Source organism: Solanum verrucosum, unplaced genomic scaffold (genome assembly GCF_900185275.1).
Source record: "Solanum verrucosum unplaced genomic scaffold, falcon-dt-bn FXZP01000012.1, whole genome shotgun sequence".
Classification (NCBI taxonomy): domain Eukaryota; kingdom Viridiplantae; phylum Streptophyta; class Magnoliopsida; order Solanales; family Solanaceae; genus Solanum; species Solanum verrucosum.
The window spans coordinates 5,005,917-5,014,411 of NW_026020063.1; the positions used below are offsets into that span (position 1 = coordinate 5,005,917).

General features: G+C 35.9%; 1 pseudogene; it reads left to right on the plus strand.

Moving 5' to 3' along the window:
* Positions 1-3,967, plus strand: part of LOC125823528 (endoribonuclease Dicer homolog 2-like) — a 50,929-nt pseudogene extending 46,962 nt beyond the window's left edge.
* Positions 3,968-8,495: the final 4,528 nt, after the last annotated feature.

Here is an 8,495-nt window from a genome sequence, read left to right on the forward strand (position 1 = left end):
TAAGGCTATGACGTTTGATATTTTTCCAGATGTGTTATTAGATCTTTTTTCTGTCTCTACTCATGTTATTGATTCTTTTGTGGCTGAGAGGGTCTAGAAAATGTCCCATCTCCTTGTCCCATAGAGTCACTCATGTTGACCCAGTAGAGTTGGATATACTAGATTGTTATGTTATCCTTGGTATGGACTGACTAAATCCATGTTGTGCTTCATTTAATTGTAGAACCCGTGTAGTCAAGTTTCAGTTTTTAAACGAACCCATCCTAGAGTTAGAAGGAGGAAATACTATTCCTACGGGTCATTTTATCTCTTGTCTTAAGGCTAGAAACATCATTTTGAAGTGTTGATTTTACCATCTTTTTAGGGTAGGGATATGGATTCCGAGACCTCTACTCTTTAGTCAGTCCCCGTTGTAAGTGAGTTTTTGGAAGTGTTTCCTAATGATTTACCCGGTATTCCTCTCAAAAAGGGAAACAGACTTCAGTATTGACCTTCTCTCACATACGCATCCCATCTCTATTCCTCTTTATCGTATAACCGTGACAGAAATTAAGGAATTAAAGGAGCAATTGAAAGATATTTTGGAGAAGGGTTTCATCCAACCATGTGTTTCTCTGTGGGGTCCTGTTTTGTTTTTTTAGGAAGAAAGATGGTTCGCTTCGTATGTCTATTGACTATCGACAATTGAATAAGGCTACCATTAATATTAAGTATCCTCTTCCAAGGATGGATGATTTGTTTGACCAACTTCAAGGATCAAGTTACTTCTCAAACATTGACCTCCGGTCGGGTTATCATCAATTTAGGGTGAAAGAAAATGACATTCCGATGATGACTTTCCGAACTCGGTATGGTCGTTATAAATTTTCGTACTGTCGTTTGGTTTGACTAATGCTCCAGCAACATTTATGGATTTGATGAATAGGGTGTTTAGACATTACCTTGATATAATTGTCATTGTTTTCTTTGATGATATATTGATCTATTCAAGGAGTGACAACGAGTATACCGCTCATTGAATGATTGTGTTGCAAGTCCTCAAGGACTAATAACTCTTTGTAAAGTTTAGTAAATGTGAGTTTTGGCTAAGGTGTGTGGCTTTTTTCTGTCATATTGTTTCCAGTAAGGTTATTGAAGTAGATCCTAAGAAGAACAATATTGTCAAGAGTTTGCCTAGACCTTTAACCCCTTCAGATATCAGAAGTTTCTTAGGTTTAGCCGGTTATTATAGAAGGTTTGTCTAAGGGTTTTCTAAGATTTCTTATCCATTGACGACATGTTTCGAGGATCGAGCTTGGTTTCCCTATTTTCTTTATTTTCAGTATTGGAAATTGATCTACGGGCTACGTCGCGATCATTCCTATTCAGTAGATGGCTTTGAGAGGAACCCGTGTAGTCAAGTTTCAGTTTTTAAAATGATCCCATCCTAGAGTTTGAAGGGGGAAATACTATTCCTACGGGTCATTTTTATCTCTTGTCTTAAGGCTAGAAACATGATTTTGAAGGGTTGAGTTTACCATCTTGTTAGGCTAGGGATATGGATTCTGAGATCCCTACTATTGAGTCGGTCCTCGTTGGAAATGTCTTTTCAGAATTGTTTCCTAATCATTTACCCGGTATTCCTCTCAAAAGGGAAATAGACTTTAGTATTGATCTTCTCTCATATACGCATCCCATCTTTGTTCCTCTTTATCGTATAGCTTTGACAGAACTTAAGGAATTAAAGGAGCAATTGAAAAAAAAATTGGAGAAGGGTTTCATCCAACCATGTATTTCACCATGGGGTACTGCTGTTTCGTTTGTTAGGAAGAAATATGGTTCGCTTCGTATTTCTATTGACTATCAACAATTGAATAAGCTTACCATTAATATTAAGTATCCTCTTCCAAGGATGGTTGATTTGTTTGACCAAATTCAAGGAGCAAGTTACTTCTCTAAGATTGACCTCTCGTCGGGTTATCATCAATTTATGATGAAAGAAGATGATATGCCGAAGATGACTTTCCGAACTAGGTATGGTCATTATGTGTTTTGGTAATGTCGTTTGGTTTTACTAATGCTCCGGTGACAATTATGGATTTGATGAAAGGGTGTTTAGAGAATACCTTGATATGCTTGTGATTGTTTTCTTCGATGATATGTTGATCTATTCAAGGAGTGACGACGAGAATAAAAATCATTAAATGATTGTGTTGCAAGTCCTCAAGAACTAACAACTCTTTGCAAAGTTTAGTAAATGTGAGTTTTGGCTAAGGTATGTGGCTTTTCTCCATCATATTGTTTCCGGTAAGATTATTGAGGTAGATCCTAAGAAGAACAATATGGTCAAGAGTTTTCCTAGAACTTTAACCCCATCGAATATCATAAGTTTTTTAGGTTTAGCCGGTTATTATAAAAGGTTTGTCTAAGGGTTTTCTGAGATTTCTTTTCCATTAACGACATTGGCTAAAAAGAAGGTTAAGTTCACATGGTCTGAAGCATGTAAACAGAGTTTTCAAGAATTTAATGATAGACTCACTTCTACTTTGGTGTTGACTTTACTGGATGGGACTGTTGATTTTGTAGTTTATTATGATGCCGGAATAATTAGGTTAGGATGTGTACTTATGAAAAATGGGGATGTGATTGCCTATGCTTCAAGGCAACTTAAGATTAATGAAATAATTATCCTACCGATGACCTAGAAGTTGCGACACTTGTTTTTGCCATAAAGATTTTGAGGCACTACTCGTATGGTGTCCCTGAGGATGTCTTTACCGACCACAAGAGTTTTCAATATGTGTTTAACTAGAAAGATCTAAATCATCTCCAAAGGAGGTGGCTTGAGTTACTAAAGGATTATGACATGAGTGTTCTCTATTACCCCGATAAGGCGAATGTAGTGGTAGATGCTCTTAGTCGATTATAGGTGGGTTGTTTTGCACATATTGAGGCAGATTAAAGGCACTTGGTTTGAGATGTTCATAGATTGGATCGATTGGGTATTAGGTTAATTGACTCTACCAAGAGTGGTATTATGGTTCAAAACCGTCTTTTGTGGCTGATGAGAAAGCCAAGCAAGGTTTCAATATGACTTTGGTTGAATTAAAGGAAGCAATTCTTAAAATATTTATAAAAGCTTTCTCGCTAGGGGATAAGCGGTACTTGGATATCAAGGTCATTTGTATGTTTCTAATGTAGATGACTTGAGGGAGCAGATCTTGTTAGAAGCCCATAGTTGTCGATATTCCATTCACCTCGAAGCCACCAAGATATATCGTGACTTGTGGGAGATCTATTTGTGGAACTCGATGACGAAGCATATTGTGGAATTCGTGGTTAAATGTTCTAATTGCCAACAAGTCAATGTCAAGCATCAAAAGTGAGGAGGTTTATCTCAACATATTAGAATTCCTACTTGGAACTGGGAAGATTTTAATATGGACTTCATTATTTGTTTACCACACACCCGACGACAATATGACTTTATCTGGGTTATTGTAGACAGAATGAAGAAATTGGCTCATTTCATTCCCATCAGAGTTTTTTATTCGGCGGTTGACTATGCTATGTTAAATTTGAAGGAAATGGTGAGGTTACATGGAGTGCCCTCATCCATTATCTCTTATCGTTGTACCCAATTCACTTCTCAGTTTTGGAAATCTTTCCAAAAAGGTCTTGGTACTCGTGTTAATCTTAATACGACCTTTCACCCACAAACTGATTCCGAACTAGAGCGTACTATCCAAATTTTAGAAGATATATTAAGAGAATGTGTAATTGTCTTACAGGGTAGTTGGGATGATCACTTGCCTATAATTGATTTTGCGTATAACAATACCTATGACTCAAGTATTGGAATGGCTCCATTTGATGCCTTTTATGGTAAAAGGTGTAATATCCAGTAAGTTGGTTTGAAGTCGTTGAATTTACTTTGATAGGTCCTGAATTTGTACATGAGGCTATGGAGAAAGTTCGACTTATCTGAGAAAGGTTACAAAATGGCTCAAAGTTGACAAAAGTCCTATGGCGATGTTAGAAGAAGAGAACTTGAGATTGATATTTATGATTGGGTCTACTTGAAAATTTCACCCATGAAGAGTTTAACGAGGTTTGGGAAAAATAGGAAGGTTAGTCCCTGTTATGTGGGTCCATATCAGATATTGAGGCAAATTGTCAAGGTAGCTTATGAACTTGAATTGCCTAATTAGTTGTAATTGGAACATCCATTTTTCCATATCTCCTTGTTATAGAAATGTGTTGGACATCCGACATCTATAGTTCCCTTAGAAGGTTTGGAAGTTAAGGAGAATCTTTCTTATGAGGATATTTCGGTTTAGAATTTAGAACGGCAAGTTAAGAAGTTTAGAAATAATGAAGTTTCTTTAGTAAAAGATCTTTGGAGGAATCACTTAATTGAGGGTACTTCTTGGTAATCCGACGCTTATAAGATGTCCTAGTATCCTCATCTCTTTCCCTCCGTCTCTACTGACGCATGAGGTATTTAGCATTTCCGGATTTACTCATTGGGTGTCATGTGTTTTAGATATTTGCTTGATTTCCTCATTATAAATGATTAATGAAAAGCTTAGATGTTGAGAAAATAAGATATGTAATTGATTCCTCCACCATAAAGAGGTGGTCTACTTGCCTAAGGTAGGACCGGTACCATTTTAAATTAGGTGGATCCACTAGTTAATAACCTTTGTGGGCACAAAGTTATGGGATAGGAAGATGTTCATTGGAACTGTAACCTAACGTGGGGATAGTTTCCATCTTACCATATTCACTCGGTGCTTAGTCTCTATTCCCATAGAGTAGTTCATTCACATAACATTATTGTACTTGAGAGGAATGACATTGGCCTATTGACCCAAGGTACACTAATACATATGAAAGGTATGCCATAATCCTATAGATTCATCGTATATTATTAAGATAACTCATTGACTCCTCCTAAAAGGAACACCATAAGTTTATCGATTCATGGTTCATCATTACATTATTATACACATGAAAGGTATGCCATTGGCCTATCGATTAATGGTACATTAGTTTATAAACTAATTATGAAAGGAATGCCATATGCCTATTGATTCAAGAGTCATCATTATATTAGTTCATTGGCTCATTATGAAAGGAATGCCATAAGCCTATCGATTCAAGAGATAGCCTTAGAACACACTCATTAGTCATTTATTAACGGAATACCATAAGCCTATCGATTCATATTCATTAAGTCAAGACACATTCATTAGTCATTTATGAAAGCAATGTCATAAGCCTATCGATTCATATTCATTAAGTCAAGATACATTCATTACACAAGAAGAGGATGACTAAGACTACCAATTAAAGATACACCAATCCACATTACTTTCATTTATACAAGAAGAGGATTCATAAGACTACAAATTCAAGATACAACATTACATTGAAGAAACCCTTGAGATTCTATCATCATCATTCATGAGTGTTATTTGAGAAAAAGCTTTCAATAATAACACAATTGCATTCTAAACATGATCATAATACTTTCATTGCAACCATATGCATATACTTCACATCATAACCATACATATATCCTTCATACTTTGCTTTTAAAGGATATGATTCAATCTAAACCCAAACATCTAGAATTATACATTAGATAAGTGAAATTTCATGATTCAATAACTACTTCAATATACACATAAACAATTCAACATACTTTCATAATCAATCAACCCAAATCACAAACTTCCAATTTAGTATTTTGGGGGAAACATGAGTTCATAGGGGAAATTAATCTTAATTCATCATTAATTATACAATCCATTCATAATTCATCAAATATAAACCTTTGAAAACGTTTTGGAATTGAACCCATGCTTAGATTGAAACCCTAGCTTTTTGAGGGATTTTGAAAACTAGAAATCATCTTTTGAGAGGGCTCCTTGCATGAAACTTAATCAAGAATGAAGACTACCATACATCTATCAATGAAAATCCACGAAATTTGAGTGAGAAAAGAGAAATCTTAAGCTTCAAAGCTGGACTCCTTCTTCTCCAATGGTGGTTTCTAGATAGATAATATTTTGGGAGGTAGTTTCTAATTTTTTAGTGTTTGGGAATAATGAATTGGGAAAGGAGTTTTAATACTTTATATAGCCTTAAATAATTCTAATAAATTAGTAATAACCGTCCCTAACTGAATTAACCTTAAAATGAATTTATTAAATTACCCCAACTTAGGCCGACTCAGAAACCCCACCCACGGACCGTGGGTGTGTCCACAAGTTGTACTTGCTATCCGTGGTTTGGGTCTGCAACTTGACATCTTGGCGATTGACGTACGGAGCAATCCCATGAGGCATGGATGGACCTACGGGGCATAGGCCCAATCCATAGGTCCCCAACTTTTTGACAAGTTTTGGTTTTTTGAAGGTTTGGGGGTTAGGCTTTAGGGTTCCCCTCAAAAACCCTTGGTTGGTCCTTGGGGGGTCGTACGTTGATGTTTAACCCCTAAACTCCTCAACCTAAGTTCGGGACATCATTTTACAACTTCAAACCCCATATCAAAATCAAAAACGAACTCGTTAGGCATAGTTTCACTTACTAGTTTTCCGAGTCGTTATATTATCTCCCGCTTAAGAACATTCGTCCTCGAATGACACTTTAAATACTTTACAGAAATAAAGAATCAAGATTATAAGCCAATCATTCATGAAACATCATAAACTATGCACAAAGCTAGGAGGAAGCATCAACTCCATCTCAACCATATTCAATGCAACGCAACAAAGTAGGAACTACATCTACAAACTCACTATGCATGAAAACTTCAACATTTCTCATTTCATTGGAGGAATTACCTTATGCAACTAAAATTATACTCATCTTATTTCATTATTCACATTATGGAATTTCTTTTAAAAGCACATTTAGGCATGTTCAACAATTCACATCATGAAGCATATAAGCAACTCATACTAAATGCACATCAACATGAGGAACATAATTCATAAAACGTCATTTTCTCATTTAAGCATGAATTCATCAAGAACATGCATAACATAAGGAGACCATGGAAACACATAATCACACATGACTCAAAAACATGAAACAAGCTACAAGAAACTCTTGGTCTCAAGCTTGAATAGGAATAGAAAGAAGAAGATAAGGGTATCAGAATTCTCAACAACCTTACTATTCAACATACCATCTCCCCCTTGGGAGTAAACCCTTAATAATGTTAACATTAAAATAACATAGGGACCTTAATAACACAACCATAAGGAACTATCAACATATCGGTGCCTTAGTAAGGACACAACCCACCAACATTTTTCATGGATGTAACTTCTTTACCATTCTATTTCTTAACTTGCATGTCCAAGATCCCAACTGGTACTTCTAAACTAGGGAGATTCTCATTAAGCAACTCTTGCTCACAAACAACACTCAAGGTCTCACATGAGTTTACCCAACTGGGTCTAAACTTCTCAAACTCACTACATCTCTTAAGGTGAGAACTTCAAACAACATAACTTATGAACATCAAGGATACTCAACAACCTTGGTATATAAGCATATTATATCCCCTTTTGGAGCAAGCCTATACAAACTCTTTTAAACATCACCTCTTTCAACTCTAAGGTCGGAGCAAGTCATCATTAAACCTTCACACTCATCCACCAAGATGATTCTAAACAAAGGAGAATTAAATTTCAACCCTTCTTAGAAGATTTTATTTTTCCAACATATTAAGGCATTCCTGAAACAACTTATTCATCAACTCTTTCAACATACTTCAAAACTCATCATGACTAAGTCATGTTCTAATATCAACTAAACATAAGCATGAAGCAACCCATTCATACTAAAGACAACCTCACAATCTATCATCTAAAATCTATCAAGTCACATAGCCATAATGGGCATCACAACAAACTTTTTTCTCCCTCAATCCTTGTAGCATGAGCCGTTTAAGTGGTCATATCCTAAATACCATTAGATAAAGAGTACGAGAGAGATCTTATAAAGTTGAACTCTATGGCACGACTTGAAGAATGAAGAAGTGAGATTTTCCTAACATCCAATAGCCTCCTATTGATAAATGTGGCACGCTTCACACTATGAACAAGACTCTACTAGATGTTGTTTGACACATCCTAAAACCATCTCAAAATCTTGTGCTCTGATACCATGTTTGTCACGATCCGAGCCTACACCTCGGACGTGACATGGCATACAAGACTCCGAAGAGACTCATACAAGCCTCATTGCATTAATAACATAAGAGAATGGGAAAAATAGTACGGAATTTAAAACTTTTCTTTAAAATCGAAGTCATTTTTCATAAAATATATCAGAAGTCTTTCTATAGTTTCTCTCAAACCATCTACACCACTTTGAATAAAACTTTGGGACATAGCCCTTAAAAAATCTCTAAACATAAATTAAAAGACATGAAGGGAAATAGTGGGTTCGTCCTCGAAACTATGAGGACTCACCAAATCTTAAACTCCATGCTC